At 43.7% G+C, this 17,612-nt stretch overlaps 1 long non-coding RNA gene across 1 annotated transcript in view; it reads right to left on the bottom strand.

Annotated features, from left to right (window-relative positions):
* Positions 1–2,110: 2,110 nt before the first annotated feature.
* Positions 2,111–17,612, bottom strand: part of LOC110549587 (uncharacterized) — a 44,931-nt gene continuing 29,429 nt past the window's right edge. The window contains exons 3-4 of the long non-coding RNA XR_002476470.2: positions 16,934–17,350; positions 2,111–3,267 (exon numbers count right to left, since the gene is read on the bottom strand). This is a non-coding gene — a long non-coding RNA (uncharacterized LOC110549587). The remainder of the gene's footprint in view (positions 3,268–16,933; positions 17,351–17,612) is intronic.

The raw sequence follows: 17,612 nt of genomic DNA, 5'->3' as shown, positions 1-17,612 counted from the left end.
GAGTCAGGAGCACATGGGAAGAGTCAGAAGTCGGGGAGGGTGGGGAAGAAATTATGGGAACATAATACTTAAGCAGTGTATGGAATTCTTAAACTAATTTTTAAACAAGTAAATAAGATTATCCAGAGTGTAAAAGATAATTTTACAGGAATTTCTTGAAATGAAAGAGGAGAGGTCCTGGATTCTGGACCTCTGACACAGCCCCAGGTAGAAGGGACCTCACAGAACACACCTATCCTGCCTTGCGAACAGGGCCTAAGCACAGACCCAAAGACCCCATAGATAAAAAGAAAATGAAAACAAAAACAAACAAACAAACAAAAACAGGCGACAGTGGGAAGAAAAGAAAAGGAAATTAAAGAGAGGTGCACAGAGTTGGCTACAAAGAACTCCAGGGACCCAGCCTTTTTTGTTTGTTTGATTGTTTTTATTTTTATAAGACAGTGTTTCTCTATGTGGTCCTGGCTGTCCTAGAACTTGCTTTGTAGACTGGGCTATGCTTGAACTCCCAGAGATCTGCCTGCCTCTGCTTTCCAAGTGCTAGGATTGAAGAAGTGTACCGCCACTGCGTGGCTCAGGGACCCAGCCTTTTTAAATGTACAGGGGATTGTCTTTGAGCTCAGGGTACAAACCTTATCTTGGTCCTTTTTGTCTCCAAGCACACAGTGTAAAGGCTGGCGTGGAAGCAGTGCTCAGCGAAGGAGTCCTAAGTAAATTGCTGGCAATCTGCTTTCTGTTTTTGAACAGAGTCCCACCCTGCAGCTCACACTGGCCTGAAATCATGTTGTCACTGTATGGTTGGTCCAGGCTGGCCTCAAACTCATGGCAGTCCTCCTGCCTCAGCTTCCCAAGTGATATGAGGGTGAGAGCCACCATTCCTATTTCCTTACTTTCTCAGGTTAAGGAAGGGGCGCCTCTTTCCTTTCTCATCACATTACACCTTGTGCCTTTTTCTAAGATGTTGGCAACACTGAAGGGTGCATGTGTGCACCTAGACACACACACACACACACACACACACACACACACACACTGCTTTAAGAATAGAGTATATAACAGGGAAAATTGAATGTATCCAACAATGTAGTCCTATCTGTCAGAACATTTTCAGAATTCTACTTGACTTTCTGTCTCTGTTCCAGTTACGAACTACTCCCATCAAGGGCTCTCCAGCCAGAATCAGTCGCTGTCGGCCATGGCCCTCGCCACACCAGGGAGCTCGTCTTCTTGGCCCCTCACTCGGGAGCTATTACTCTGTGCTAGTTGCTAATGAAGAGCAACCTCTCGCCTCCACCTCTTCCCCATCTTGCCAGACCATTTGGAATTCTAATCCTGTCCTGGATGCTCGCCTCCCGAGCTGACGATGGGTGTCATCTGCTAGCAGCGTGCTATCATCTGTCAGCCCTCGCAGCTTATTTTCTGTTCTACCCATGTAAATCATTGATGAGATATCAAAGGATCTGCTTCAGAATGGCATCCGGGGGACAGTTTCTAACAACTCCCACTTTGACATGGCTCTCATTGATAATGGACTCACAAAACCACCCACCCCACAGCCGTCTTTCCCCCTCTGTGTTTTTAGAGCGTCGTGGAGGAATACAATTGTAAGCCTTGTGGGGCCAAATGGCAATGGAAAAGTTTAAGAGAAAACGAATTATCCAGTTGCCCATTTTTCTGCCAGGCATTTCGCACGTGTTAAGTCATGGAGCCTCCCACACCTCTCGAAGGCAGCATGGTACAGACCGAGGTTGGCCACAGGTCCTGAGGTTGGACGCACTCACGCGGAACTTCAACTGCACCACTTTCAAACGATGAAATTGGCAAGGGACTGAGTGTCTGTCTGCGCCTTGGTTTTAGAACAAGGTTCATTTCAGAGGGCCATTTGGAAGACTCCAGTGCGTGAAAAGTCCTTACCCTGGGCCTGATACACACTGAAGCCTCGCCAGACCTGGCTGCTAGTAGCACATACTAAAGTAAAGGGAGGCTGGGGCTACAGAGAGGGTTAGGAGTGAAGAACAGAGTTCTGTTCCTAGCACCCACACCCCAGTTCCCAAGGACTCAATGATTTCTACAGACCCCCAAGAAAACACACACACACACAAAGTGGGGGTTGGAGGGAGAATATTGTTAACATTTTATTTATGTGTTATTTGTATGGGTTTTGGTGTTTCGGCTGCATGTATGTCTGGGCAGCACATGCATGCAATGCCCACAGAAGTCAGAAGAGGATGGTGGATCCAGTAAGACTAGAGTTCCAGGCAGCTGTGAGCCACCCTGTAGGTCCTCTGTTCTTAGATACAGCGACATGTCCCCAAATAAATAAAAAATAAAGTGGAGGAAGACAGAGTTGGTATGCGGTAGAATCTAAACTAGAGGTCTGGAGATATCTGACTTGGAATTTTAAACTCTTTTCCTATTTATTAAGCAGTCTGTGTGTACACACGTGTTCATGCAAGATACCCATGAACACATACAACGCGCATAAGTCCCTAAGACTGAACCAGGGGCCCCAGCATATAAACATGCAGTTGATCAGCCATTGGTCAGCCACGTGCCCAGCAAACTATAGCACAGGCCATTAATTACATACACCGCACATCTTCACAGACTTCACATGAAAATGACCCTCCAAATGAGCAACTCATCCCATTGCAAGTAAACGTAATTGAAGGGAATGTTTCTTCGTTGAGGGATGTTTACATTTTATAAGGAAAAAAAAAACAACTCCACCCGTGTTTCAAATGAAAATCATAAACAATTAGGTTTTAAAGGCCTCTGCCACTGATTGATAATGAGGGACTTTTAAAATGTCGTTTCTGGTTTTGTGGAATTCTATTGGTTTGTTAGTTTGGGAAAGGTTTTTGTTCGTCATAGTTTGTGGTATGCCAGGACGAACTGACTATGCAGAGTAGGTTAGACTCTGCATCGAGGGGATCTGCCTGCCTCTGCCTACTGAGGACAGAGGTGAAAGGCCTGGGCCAACACGCCTGGATGTTTCTGCTTTTTTTCAACTGTATTTCTATTAACGAGGCAAGTCTCAAGCGCCTAAAGAAGAAAACACAGACAACCCTGTCAAATGTAGGGGAGAACTGGCCTGTCGCTAAATGCCAGGGATGGTCACTGTGAATGAATAGTGTTCTCTCAGTGGTGTCCTTCCATGTCACATGTCTCCATATGGGCTTTTTCCACAGCCTGCTTTCCTCATCAGAAACAGCAGGTCATCGGCTTCTCCCACGTCATCGTTTAATAAGTTACTATCTGTAAGACCTGCAAGAAAAAAAAATTAAAGACTGTCATAAATAACAAATCCCCTAGTGATGGACATGTAGGTGGATTCTATCTGTTCTGTGACTATTATAAATAAAACTGTCACGAAGAGCCTTGTATCACGCTGTTGCATAATGCTCTCGCTCTGCACAAATCCTTCCTATCCCTGACAGATGGCTGGCCAGCCTCTGTTTGATCACTTCCAGTAACAGGGGGCTCACTTCTTTGCCAGACAGCTCATTCCATTTATGGACAACTCTAATTGTTAGAAAGTTCTTTATTTTTAACCCAAATCTGTTCCTCTTAACTTAAACTCATTGATTCTGGTTCTGCGATCTGGAATTACCCAAAGCAATCTTTTCCTTTTTGCACTTGGCATCCCACCAAATACTTGAAGAAAACCATAATGAAACTCCCCAAATAGTCTCTTCTTGAAGATAAATACTCATGCTTATGAGCCTTAAGATTAAAAAAAAAAAAAAGTTGAAGAGTTGAAGAATTGGTAATGGTAGGTGGTCCTTAGGCAAGATGTAAATTTTTTATTTTATATATATATTGCTTTGGCTTCCTGGAAACTCTGTCTAATGGGTTACCCCCTTATTATACATATAGAATCCTCTCCTTACTCGTGTGCATTCTCTCTTCTCACTTAGATTATTTAATTATCCTATTTCGCCTATATTTTCCCAGGCTATAATTTTTCTTTTTCCTTAAAGTATTTAAGTATTTACTGAGTTACGTCTCTGTAGGCCCCCACAAGTCATCAGTGGTACAATGGGTATTTAAATCATATAAAATTCTTCATTTCTTTCAACCACTCTGTACAAAAACTATTGACCCCTCCCCCACCCTAGAGAGTCTCTGTCTCTGTCTGTCTCTGTCTCTGTCTCTCTGCTATTAGCATAAAGGCTTGGTTTTAGCTCTCCACAGGTGTTTTTAGTTCCCAGGTAGAAAAGCCAAAGGGATTGGTAGTGTTGGAAAAATACCTTAGCCATGTGGTGTGTAGCTGAGGCAGGAAGGTAGAGAGTTTGAGGCAAGGTTGGACTGAGAGCAAAACCCTGTCTCAACAAAACAAAACAAAACAAAACAAAACAAAACAAAATGCAGCTTAGCCCTTGAATCCTTTAGAGTGTCTGTCAAATGTTTAGTGCCTTCTCTGTCAACCAGAGGCCTGGTTTTCTGTTCTTTGAAGACATTAGGGCTCATGTCTCCATGATGGCACCAAACCTTCTCTTCCCTGTAAGAGGTAGGTAACCCCCACACGGCACCTTCGACTAACCTAGACCCTCCCCCAAGACAGGAGGACAGGAGGGGAGAGACTCAAACCACTGGACTATGGCAGGAGGATGGAGGCCAGGAAGAAGTCAGACAGGAACTGGTTGGCTAAGGCTGCTTGCTCCTAAAGCAGAGGCCCGAAGAAGGCAAGCTTCTGAGCTGCTTGCCATCCAGAGTGCCCATGGGGTGGGCAGGCCTTGAGGACAGCACTAGCACACAGCTGAGACTGAAATTTAATTCATGGAAAAAAGGGGCAAAAGGCAAGGAAGCTTTAAAGGCTTAACCTCTGGCTTCCGGGGCTGCTGGCCTTGCACAGCCTGGCCTCGGAAGGAAGAGTAGCAGTTACGCTTGCTCCGGTGCTGACCAGTCTGAGAGAATCCAGAAGCCTCCGACTTGGATTTTTTTTTCCAGATGGATACTAATCATGTGCCTCAGATCCATTCAGGGTCCCACCGAGCTGGTAGGGATTCCATCTCAGCTATTACAAGGATCGCCTCCCTCCTCTCAGAAGCATTTGGGAGTGAATTTCACACAAAGAAAAACAAACAAACAAACAAATGTGAAAATTGCCGATTTTCATCTGCAAGGTGAGAAGGTCAGCTCCTAGCCAGCTTTGCTCCCGGCAGTCTCTCAGGCTGTCTGGCTCTGCCTCATCTGGTGTGGGAAATCCTTTTTTTTTCTAGCACCAGGTCTGAAAAGGGATTGGAGGTGCATCTTTAAGGGTCAAACCGTTAGGCATGACTTGAGCCATTGTTAGTGATCAGTCTCAGTTTTATCACTCCATGTGGCTCCTGACGCATACGAGCAAGGAGAGAAAAACAGTCAGTGATGAAGTTTAGTAATCTTCGTCAAAGTACTGGTCTTAAGGCCACAATTTTTTTTTCCTCTTTTCTTTGTTGACCACACAATCAACAGAAGGCTAGCTAAAATTCTCTGTATCCAGGGAGGAGAGGACCATGGCCCCTGAGGTCTTGCTTGTTCTGTAGAAAGGCGTTTGCACATCAAACTCTAACTCCTCACTCCGGAGAAAATTAAGCCCCCTTTTTCCTTCTTTAGTCCACAGACTAAGTTTACTAACATACTCTTTTTTTTTTTTTTTTTCATAGAAGATAAGCCAGGTTACCTCAAAGGGCTTCAAGCTCAGCCAAGCAAAGAAGGGAGAAACAGCTTGTCTTAGGATATGAAGAAACACCATGACCAAACACAACTTGGGGAAGAAAAGGTTTATTTGGTTTATCCTTTCACATCACTGTTCATTGTTGAACAGTGTTCATTGTTACTGAAGTCAGGCAGGATCTTAAACAGGGCAGGAACCTGGAAGCAGGAGCTGATGAAGAGACCAGGGAGACATGCTGCTTACTGGCTCGCTCTTCAGGGCTTCCTCAGTCTGCCTTCTTATAGGATCACCAGTTCAGGAGTGGCCCCTCCCACAGGGGGCTGGACCTTCCTCCATTAATCGCTAGTTAAGAAAATGCCCTACAGGCCTGCCAACAGCCCAGTTTTATGGAGGCATTTCTCAGTTAAGGCTCCCTCCTCTTCAGTGACTCTAGCCTGTGTCAAGTTGACATAAAACTAGCCAGCACACAATTTTTACAGTAAAAACTGTTTACTAAAGGGGAGAGGGGGCTGTCTCTGACGTCCTGCTTTTCAATCACTTTCCCCTGGTGGAGCTGTCGCACCAGCCCTCAGAGGAAGAAGATAGTCTAAGTTCTAATACTACTGGATGTGCTGGTCTGAGTTTGGAAAGGAGGAGGCTCCCTTTATTTGAGGAGTAGGGGAGGGGGGGAGGGAGGATGGGAGTGGAAGGAGAGGAGGAAGACCCTAGGATTGGGATGTAAAATGAATAAATAAATTAATTAATTAAAAAAACCTGTTTACTAACACACACACACCCCAAAAGCCTCCAGTATAGATCAACAAGTTATCATGTTGCCCACGTTGGTGGGTTCCCTGGCAATGATGAGCGTTTGACTCAAGACTGCCACAAGTCTAAAGATTTGAGAGTGGCATTATTTTTAGTTTTTTTTTTTTTTTTTTTTTAATGCCTTTGAACTCCAAATCTTCCTGCTCTGCCTCTAGTCGTTATGATTACAAGTGTGTGCCACGGATTTCAACTTTTTCAAATGCTTTTTGTTTTTATTGTATTCGGAGGTAAACTTGTCGGCATCATTTTCACCGAGAGGGGAATCGTTCTCACCCTGCTGAGAGGAATGGGAAGTACACAAAGCACACAGCTGAGGCGAGCTGTTAGTTAGCTAGGCTGGGCTAAATGGGACTCCTTAAAGACACAGTGCTTCAGAGTGCCTCTGGAGGATGGTGAATTATTTCCTACCTCATGTTTTTTAATCTTGCCAAGACAGCTGAAAAGTTTAAAGCTCTCAGTGCCACAGTTGGATTTCATTGCCCAGTTTCAGGTACCTTCAATAAGCAGTCACCTGATGGATTTTATGAGTTCAAGTCTTAGGACCTTGGGAGTCACATGAAGTGAGGCTGAGGGAAATCAAGCTCATTTTACCACCACAGGAGGCAGCCTAGTGCTCTGGTTGGTTAGGTGGCCATCACTGAGGTGAAATCTTCCTAGAAGTATCTCCTCAGGGACAGCACACACAGAAGCTGTGGTCTAGAGAGGGCCAAGGCTTTATCTCGAGTTATCAGCTGAACTTGGTGATGTGTAAGAGTCTCCGATGTGGTGCTGGTTTGGGAGCATGAAAACTATAGGGTTGAATGGGTCACAGAGAGCAGCTGAAGCCACCAGTGAAGGAGGAACCTCTGTTGCAGTAGAGAAACCCAGCACATCGGAGATGCCAGGGCCATGGGCTGACCACCAAGGACTATGGACAATCTGTGTGCGCTTTGGATGGCAGAGCCAGAGAAGTGGAGCTGCCTAAGATCTTTGGAGCCCTGAAGACCATGACTCTCAGATGACAGATATGGAGCTACAGGATTGGTTTTACATCTGAAGATATTGGTGGGTTTTGTTTTGTTTTGTTTTGTTTTGTAACTATGTAAGTATGTAACTACTTTTTATTTTTGTTTTTTATTTTACAGAGGCCCACAGTTAAGAGACTTTGTACTTTTTAGAGAGATCTGTAACTGTTAAGTGTTGAAATTTTTAGACTGTGGGGATCCTAAAGTTATATTATATTTAGTATTGTGATATTTGCATGAGGTTTTGGGGTAAACAAGAAAAGAAAGGCTATGGCTTAATAGTGATATTTTTGTGTGTCAAATTAGCAAGAGCTCAGTTGTATCGGTTAGTTTCTGTCAGTTTGACACAACAAGAGTCATCCGTGAAGAGGGGACCTCATTTGAGGTATAGTCTCTATCAGTTGTCCTGGATGCTTGTCTGTGGGGCATTTTATCAGCTAATGCTTGGTATAAGAGGGCCAAGTCCACTGTGGGTGCCACCCCTGGGCAGGTAGTCCTGGGTTTTATAAGAGTAAAGCCATGGAGAGTAATCCAGTAAATAGCATTCCTCCATGGCCTCTACTTTCTATCTTGGCTTCCCTTGAGATAGGCTGGAACCAGTGAGCCAAATAAATCCTCTCCTCTCCACGTTGCTCTTTGGGAACAGTGTTTATCACAGCAAAAGAAAGCAAAGTGTAGGACAAAATTGGAGCTCAGAGGAGTGGTTTCAAAGCAGTGGGGAAGGGGCCCAGTGACCCCCAAACCTACATAAAAGCCAGACAGACGTGATGGCTAGGGTCTTTGATCATTGCCCTAGCACCCCTGTAGGAAAATTGGAAGCAGAGATAGAAGAACAGCCCGAACGATGCATACACAGTTCCATTGCTGAAATAACTGAAGAGCTCTTGCTCCAAAAACAAATCAGAAGAGAACCAACTCCCCAAAAGTTGTCCCCTAACCTCCACACACTTGCTATGGTACAAGTCTACACACACACACAAAATGAATCCCTTTTTTATAATGGAACAGAATCATATTTACAAAAAGGATAGGAAATAAGTGGATAATAATGCATTCTACAAATCTGTAACACGGATGTCAATTCTTTTCAGTACCCATCTAGATTTTTCTAATCAACAGATAATTTATAACTTTTTAAAAAAAGACTATAATAACCACTTCATGTTATGAGGAATTTGTTCAAAATAAGTCACACTTTTGAGCCAAATGAGTCAGGCTCATTTCCTTGCTTTCTTTCTTTCCTTGGACTATTAAGCTGGCATATGAGAAAACTGTCATAGACCTGCTTTATCTGGAATACACGGAAGGTCTCGATAATAACATATTTTGATGGAGCTGAAGCTGTTGAACAATCAGCCTTAGCGTGTTGATTAAGATGGTGCTTAGGGAAGTGTCAATTAATGACAAATTGCTCTTCACTGTCTAACTTCTGACGTAACAGATAAATAAACACGGTGCCAGCTGAATGAAGAAAATATCCCTCCTCTTTGTTTTAGTGAAACTGATGGGACCCTTCAGCTTGGTCTGTGCCCACAGTCTGGCTCCTAATATTTGCTAATCTCCTAGCCCTCTAACATCATTAGGCACTGTCTCCAGTCGCAGGCACAGTGGGACACCACTGACCTCAGTCTCACGGGCAGCTTGGTGCCTGGTAAAAGAGAATGTCTGAGTCTCACACAGAGAAAATTGCAGAGAAGAATGCTGTAAGGACTTGCTTGGACATTTTTAGTTCCTTATCCGGAATTCACTAACCACCAAGCACCGTTTTTAAGCGGAAGGAGTGTATTAGAAGTGGCAGAAGCTATGATCCTGGCATTTTTGGAAAGGTAGAAGCTATTATGGGTAATATTTGAAAAACACGGAAGTGGTTGCAGGGATTGCTTCTAACTGTGACATAACCTGGAGTCTTTGTTCTTGCAAAAACTCCAGGTTTTGCAAAAATGAGAATGACAACCAACACAATAAATGATGGAACCAAAATTTTAACAGATTCTAACTAAGCTAAGTGTAGGGACATATGTCTGTACTTTTAGCATTTCAGTTGTGAAGGCACTCAAAGTCACCCTCAGCTACATAAAAAATTAGAGGCCCAAAAGCTGGGCATGGTGGCACACACCTTTAATCCCAGCATTCAGGGAGACATAGGCAAAGAGGACTACTATGAGTTCGAGGTCAGCCTGGTCTAGAAAGCAAATCTAGGACAGCCAAGGCTACACAGAAAAAACCCTGTCTCAAAAAACAAAACAAAACAAAAAAAAAAACAAAAAGGAAAGAAGGAAGAAAGAAAGGAAGAAAGAAAGAAAGAAAGAAAGAAAGAAAGAAAGAAAGAAAGAAAGAAGGAGCAAAGCAGAGTCCCACAGAGCAACATGAAAAAATGAAAGCACGGGTTGGGATATAGTTTAGTGGCAGAGTGCTTGCCCAGCTTGTATGTGCTGAAAATATCAATGCCGTGTCTGGATGCCTACGCTCAACTCTCCGTTAGCACGCACTTCCTGGCAGGTCCTGTGCTGGGTCCTGTAGTTAATGGTGGACAATGGTTGGTGTAATCTGCCCAGTTAACAGCATCTACTTTAGAAGGAACATAGGCGGGACATGATGGAGCGTAACTGCAATGGCAGCACTCAGAAGGCTGAGGCAGAAAGCCTGGCGTGAGTTCAAGGCCAGCAAGAACTACATAGCAATACCTTGTCTCAAAAAAAAAAAAAAAAAAAAAAAAAAAAAAAAAAAAAAAACATAAAAAATTAAAGTAAGAACAATCTTAGTAAACTAGAGTATTTGTGACTGGGGTCAGAATTCAGGCTTCTCAGGGCACATAGACAGCTTGTCCTCACCAGTAGGAACAGCATTTAGAAAACATTAGAAATAGCATTAGAAATCTTTTCTCCATGGCACTTGATTATAACCCCAATACTTGGGAGGTTGGGGAGGTGGATTGGAGTTTATGGGACAGCCAGAGCTTCACAGCAAGACTATCTTCCCTTTGACCTTCGAACAAAGGCATTGACAGCAGGCGGAATTGGCTAGCTCATAGCTGTAAAGTAATGCAGTGCGTGGATTGGCTGAAGCCAAAATTGTACGACCAGTCACTTGCAAGGGGGTTGTCATCGCCATGATTGCCTTGAGTGGAGGATTTGGTTGCTTCCTGAGGCATTTGGGTAGCATGGAAGCATAGATGACTATTTGCATGGAACATTCGGGTTCTGTTTGAAGGTAAGTAAACAGTAGAGGTGGATGGACAAGTCTGAGAGAAGGAAGGCGGCTATGAGGGGAGAGACACTGGGCACATTTCCTATGACCTCTCTCAGTGGGAGTGCCTTCCTTTTCAAAGTAACAGGTAGTAACAGGCACCCTTAAACTTTGCACAGAGGTGAAGAGTCAGTTGTCTTGCTTCTCCATCTGTGACCACACCAAACATATTCTGTTAGAAGGGAGACAATAGGAAGGTACATTGTGGTCAAGGTCCACCCTGTGCTCTTCAGCCTATGTTTACTGAAAATAGATCTGACCATTAGCTTTTCATCTTGCAGGTTCCGGTGTCCATTTCTGAGCATGATGGCTTGGGCCTGTAGTCTCAGCTGACTGGGTAGGCAAATGACTGCCTGATCTCAGGAGCTTGGATCCAGCCTTAGCAAGACAATGAGATCACTCCCCATCAAAAACAAAACAAAGAAAGGAATTCCTTACACTTTGAAAATTAAAAAGGCATCTCTATAATAAACTACACTGTTTTCATCTCAGTGAGTCTGATTTTAAGCTAAATGTTTGGTAGAATATGAAGCAAGAGGATCGTTGAGTTTAAGGTTATCTTTGGCTACAGTGGGAGACCCTGCCAATAAAAAACTGATAATGATACACATAACAACCACCAAATCAGTTTCACTCATATACATAGTTGTGGTTTTCTGTTTGTGATACTAGAAATTGAACCTTGGACCTTGTGCATGCTAGGTAAGGGATCTACCAATGATCTATATGACTAACTTTATTTTTAATTTTAATACAGGGTCGTAGTAAGTCCCTGTCTTGGTGTTACTATTGCTTCAATAAAACACCATGCCCAAAGTAGCTTGGGGAGAAAAGCGTTTATTTTGCTTACAGTTCCATATAACAGCACACCATTAAAAGAGGTGAGGCCAGGAACTCAAGCAGTGTAGAAATATAGAGGCAGGAGCTGATGCAGAGGCCATGGAGGGGTACTGCTTCCTGGCTTTCTCCTCATAGCTTTCTCAGCCTGGCTTCTTATAGAACCCAGCCCCAGGATGGCACCTCCCATGACAGGTTGATCCCTCCCATCAATCACTAATTAAGAAAATGTGCTACAGGCTTGCCTACAGCTGGATCTTATGGAGACATTTTCTTTATTGAAGGTTCCTCCTTCTAGATGACTTGAGCTTAGGTCAAGTTGATATAACACTATCCAGAATGATCCCCCAAGGCTGGCTTTGAACTCACTCTGTAGGCAAGTTGTTGAACTTGTGATGCTCCTGTGTCAACCTCCAGAGTAGCCAGGAATTCTCAGCATATGCCATTAGGCTTAGCTTGTATAGACAGTGTCACCTGGAGTTTTAAAAGGTCTATGGAGAACCAGCTGGGAACTTAGTAGAAATGCGTAGTCTTACTGTAGCCTTCCTGTTACAGGTTCAATGTGACACCATTAAGGATGTCCAGAATCCTAATTACTCCAGAACTTCAACTGTTAGCTTCATTTGGAAATAGTGTGATGTATAGCTAAGCAGAGATCAGAAACTGGGTAGGGTGGAATGAACCCCAAATCCAAATGCTTGGTGACCTACATGGAAGAAAAGGCAAGGACACAAGGGAAAACCTTCATGAGATGACTAAGGCAGAGATCAGAGCTATGGAGCCACAAATTGAGGAACACGGGATTATCAACCACCAACCAAAAGCTATGGAGACATGGGGAAGGGTTCTTTTCCATGTTTGAGAAGGAGCGTGGACCCACTGATACCTTGACTACAGACTTTTAGCCTCCGGAAATAGGAGAGAACAAATGTCTCCTGTTTTAAACTATGTACTTTGTAGGAATATGTTAAGGCTACCCTAGAAAACTAGCACATCTACTGACTCTGAAATCCTTGTCTGGGTGTACAGAAGGTCATGTTTAACAGCTATCTATGGCCAAGCATGTGGCTCAGTTGTTAGAGTCTAGCACACACCAGGCTTGGGTTGGATGCCCAGCACCACATAAAACTAGGCCTGGTGGTACACACATGTTAAAAGCAAGCACTTGGAAGACAAAGTCAAGTGAATCAGAGGTTCAAGGTCATCATTAACTGGGACACACGGGACCTGTCCCATCACAAAATAAAACAAAACACAAGATGCATTCCTGAAGGTCTCAATAGATGCTAGCATTTGAGAAGTACTGATTTCTATTCTAGGCATAGACAATGTTTCTCACGGTGATGTGCACAAGGATGAGGGGCATGCAGAAGTGGGGGGGGGGGTTGAGAAGGCTGTTAAGACCTGCATTCAGAGGGTCTGGAATAGGGCTGGGATTCTGTGTTTCCTGAGTGCTCTCAAACCATACATCTTGTCTAAGGATCAGCCCTTGAGGATCAAGAGACTAGATCAATGCTGTCCAATAGGCAGGCCATGACCGTGGAAGTGGTTTCCTACCTCACCACCCAATAAAGACATTGCTAGCCACGCACAACTATTAGACATTTGAAGCGTGGCTTGTCTGACTGAAGAGTGATTTGAATATTTTTTTCTCCAGTATGAAATCATTTTAAAGGAAGAACGAAATAAGCATGTGTGTCACCCAGTGTTGGTTACACTTCCTGCATTCTGGTCTTCAACACCGTCCTTTGAAAAGCTTTCATCAACTTTTGTTTATCTGAATACTCAATAATTTTGTAGCCAAGCCTGGTGGGGTACCCTGTGCAAGACTGTGTTCTCGTAGCACATTAGGAGCTTCTGGGGAACAGAAAATAAATAGATTGCAGGGTCTTTGCCCTTAAGGAAGTTCCTGTATAGTAACCAGCTTCTGCTGTTTCTTCCAGTTTCTGCCAAGCCTGAAAGTGTTAGTTCCATGTTAAAGGGGGGAGAAATTAAGCAATAATTAGGAGAGACGATGCTTGGCAGGGACTTTTTTATCTCAAGGCTACCAGATTTTGTTCATGGAATTTGAGAACATGAGTGATTTGCATATGTTGCATAAATTTGCATCTTGTATTCAAGAGACCTGACTCCAAGTCTATGAAGTACAATTTAATTAATTAGTGGAACCTACTGTAGTTGTATTCAGAGCAGGATTTAGGGCTTCGTGCACAGGAACTAGCTACCTACTGACAAGAGTTCCGGAAACTCCAGGCCAAGGCGGGACACACACACACACATACACACTGAAAAAGAAGAAGATCACAAAGGTAATGGGGAGGACAAGTACCAGGAACTTGGACCACCCCTAATCTCTGTTTCCTATTCGTCTCAAGCCATTGAGTAATGGATGTGTTATTCCAACAAACAGCACTGGGCAAAGCATGATAGTATTCACCTGTGCTTTTTGCTACTGTGTCTGTGTCCTCGGTATCTTCCACCCTACTTCCTGCCTTGCTCCTTCGTATGTAACTGAAACCTGCACGGGCGTCAGCAGATAGTTTGAAAGAGGAAACATGAGTGATAGAGAGGCTGCCTCGTAAGAAAGGATGGTAACCCCCACCTCCCCACCCTGATGCCTCATGTCTCTTTCCCCTACTAAACACGCTCTGGAAGTCTATGCTAGTCTCCTTGCAGGGCCCTGACATAGCGTCCAGTAGCACGGATCCTTGCCTTGAAGGGGCACGACACTGGCATCGGAGAGCTGAGGAGGCTGGGTGTGAAGAGTTGAAGGCTTGTCTGAGAAGATAGACTCTGCCCCTGTGGACGGTTGGAAGGTATCGTTGTGAAAGCGTAACCACGGGTGGGAACAGGGCAGGCAGGAAGTGAGCTCTTGGACAGCATGCTGAAAGGAGTAACCAACATGTTGTGATGCAGGGAGGGGGAGGGGTGCGGTAGAGTCATAAAATGAGAGCAGCCCGTAGGGGCCTTGTTGAGTTGCCTGAAGAGGAAAGGTAACAGGAACGAAATCAGGCACTTTCTATCGCTTCACCAAGAAATGAAAACAGAAAAAGTCCAGTACAAGGACAGGTTGCTCTTTCTGCTGGAACAAAGGCCTCTTCCCAGCATCTGCTGACGTGCGTTAGCTCTGGGCCTGTTCCAGGCATGCCCTACTTTCTAGAACATGGCTTCTTTTTGGTTTGATTTTGTCTTGTTTGAGACAGGGTTTCTCTGTGCAGCCCTGGCAGTTCTGGAACTGGCTCTGTAGACCAGGCTGGCCTCAAACTCAGAGATCCCCTGCCTCTGCTTCCTAAATGCTGGAATTAAAGTCACGTGCCACCATGCCTGGCTTAGGATATAGGTTTTGTTTGTTTGTTTGTTTGTTTGTTTGTTTTTAATATGGACTCACTATGACTAGATACATGTGCTTCACTTACCATGTTTACTGCCTCAAACCAAAAACAGTGCCTGTCTGCAGGGCAGCCCAAAGAGCTGAGGCTGAGTTGTAGAATTGCTCCAAGTGATGGAACAAGCCTTGGTGACATTTCCTTAAAGATGCTGTTGAGGTGTTTGTGTGTGTGTGTGTGTGTGTGTGTGTGTGTGTGTTGCTATTTATTCACTAGGGAACCACAGAAGCAAATGTGGCACTTTCAAGGATGCTGGACATTTATCTGAAAGGCCCAATATGGTTAACCTATATTCAATACAGGCTATAAGGCACAGGCTAACAATTCTAGCTACTCTGGAGGTTGAGGCAGGAGGATGACAAGTCCAACACCTTGTCTTTAGAGTGGTTTCAAAGCCGGTCTGTAGGATTTAGGGAGACCCTATTAAATAAGGTAAAAAAGAGAGCTAGGCATATAGATCAGTGGTAGAATACTTAGCTAGTATGCACAAAAGTCAAGGTTCAATTCCTAGTACCCCAAACAAACAAACAAAACCCAAACCATAATTATCTCATATGGGATATATAGTATGTTATGGTTTTAAAGTATTTCCATGTTCATTAAAACATTATCAAATGCTGCCTTAGTAAATAGTTAACAATTGATTTCTTCAGGGAATGAAAAGGACTTAATTAGATCACCTGCCAATTTCCATGGTGCAAGTACTCCTGCTGTGGCCACTTCAAGCTACCATGCAATGCAAGGAACAGGAGCTGGAAAATGAGTCCTGTATGTGTGAGCAAGCTGGGTGGGGGGGCGGTCATTGTCATGTTCTATGTGCCTGTCATTCCTTTGTTTTTATTCTCCCCCTCAGCATTATGGTCTTTGAGATTCCCTCATGTTGATGACACACATACTTCTACGGTTTTGTTGGTGGTGTTGCTGCTGCTGCTGCTGCTAGTGTTTGTTTTTGTTTGTTTATTTGTTTGGCTTTTTGTTTTTTAACCTCCTTGTTCCTCACTGACTATGTAAAAACACTAAAATTTATTTATTTTTCTTTTTTTGATGGATATTTAATTGCTTCCAAATGGTTTACTCTTTAAAATCCTGTGGGGGAGTGGAGAGATGGCTCTGCAGTTAAGAGCACTGGCTGCTCTTCCAGAGAACCAGGGTTCAAATCATATTACCCACATGGTGGCTCACAACCATCTGTAACTCCAGTTTTAGGGATCTGGCCCCTTCTTCTGTGCTTAGAGAGCGCTACACTCCTGTACGGACAGTCAGAACACCTAAACACACAAAAGAAAATGCAAACAAACAAACAAACAAATGTGGACTGTGACTGGCTTAGTTGGTTGAGTTAATGTCCGTTATGTTGGAAGCCTTGGGCTCCTTCCCTGGCCTCACACTGAGCAGGCATGGTAGTGTATGCCGTGCCTAGAATTTCCAGCACTTCAGAGGCTGGGATAGTGAGTTAAAAAACAAAACAAAACAAAAAAAACAAAACAAAACAAAACAAAAAAACCAAAAATCCAAGGCCATGCTCAGTTACATAGTGAATTTGAAGACTACTTGGGCTATTTGATATCTGCCCCCCCCCAAAAAAAAAAAAAGAAAAGAAAGAAAAGAAAACTAAGGAAGGAAGAAAAAGAAGAAAGGAAGAAAGAAAGAGAGAGAGAAAGAAAGAAAGAAAGGAAGGAAGGAAGGAAGGAAGGAAGGAAGGAAGGAAGGAAGAAAAAAAGGGAGTAACCATCATGTTTGGTGTTTCATAATGCTCAGGTAGAAAAGATATTTCAGTTTAGATGGAATGTCTTGGTCTTGAATATGAAGGCTTCAACAGGATGGCATTTTGCTTTGTTCTTCTAAGCAGCTGTGCTGTTTGCATGCTCACTTCTTATGTGTGCATGTAACTACTACCAGCATTTTCTACCACTCTCAGTTTTTGAGATTGTCTTTTATTCAGTTTTTGAAAACCCTATACTTGTATACAACACATTTTGATCATATACACTTACCACGACCTCCCTCAAGTGTTCTCCACTCCATCATCTTGCCAACTTCATGTTGTTCTTTTTTCATCATTAATAATTTCTTGAACCCGATGAGTGCCTCCTGTTTGTGTATGGGTATGGGATGCATCTACTGGAGCATCGGAAACCCATCAATCATGTGCCCCCAAGGGGGAATGCTTCTCCCTCCTTTAGCAGCCATCGCCTGCCAATAGCGCCTTCCAAAGGGTGGCACATGATGGTCCTCTCCCTGATCCATGCTGGAACGTTTACTGGCTTGATCTTATGCAGGTAACCATGGCTGCTTTGAAGTGGTGTGTGTAATGGCCTTTTCATGCCCATGATTCAGTATTTCACAGCTCTTTTCTCCATCTGCCAGCTTTTATATTCTTTCTGCCCCATCATCCAAGATGTTTTCTGAGCCTAAGGTGGAAGAAAGTTCATGTAAAATTCCCACTCACAGATGAGCGCTCAGAGCTACTTACATCCGGCACTTTCTTGAATCATGAGTCTCTGCATTCACCACTACCCACTGCAAAATGAAGCTTCGCCAAGGCTGAAAGTAGCACAGATCTATAAGTATAATCATAGAAAGCATAAAGTAGTTTGACAGCATGACCATTTAGCAAAACCACAACTGTAGACTCCTCCTTAGGGCCGATGATCGCTCGTCATAGGCTTTTGA

Source organism: Meriones unguiculatus, chromosome 8 (genome assembly GCF_030254825.1).
Source record: "Meriones unguiculatus strain TT.TT164.6M chromosome 8, Bangor_MerUng_6.1, whole genome shotgun sequence".
NCBI classification, from domain to species: domain Eukaryota; kingdom Metazoa; phylum Chordata; class Mammalia; order Rodentia; family Muridae; genus Meriones; species Meriones unguiculatus.
This window is presented reverse-complemented; position numbering and strand designations above follow the sequence as displayed.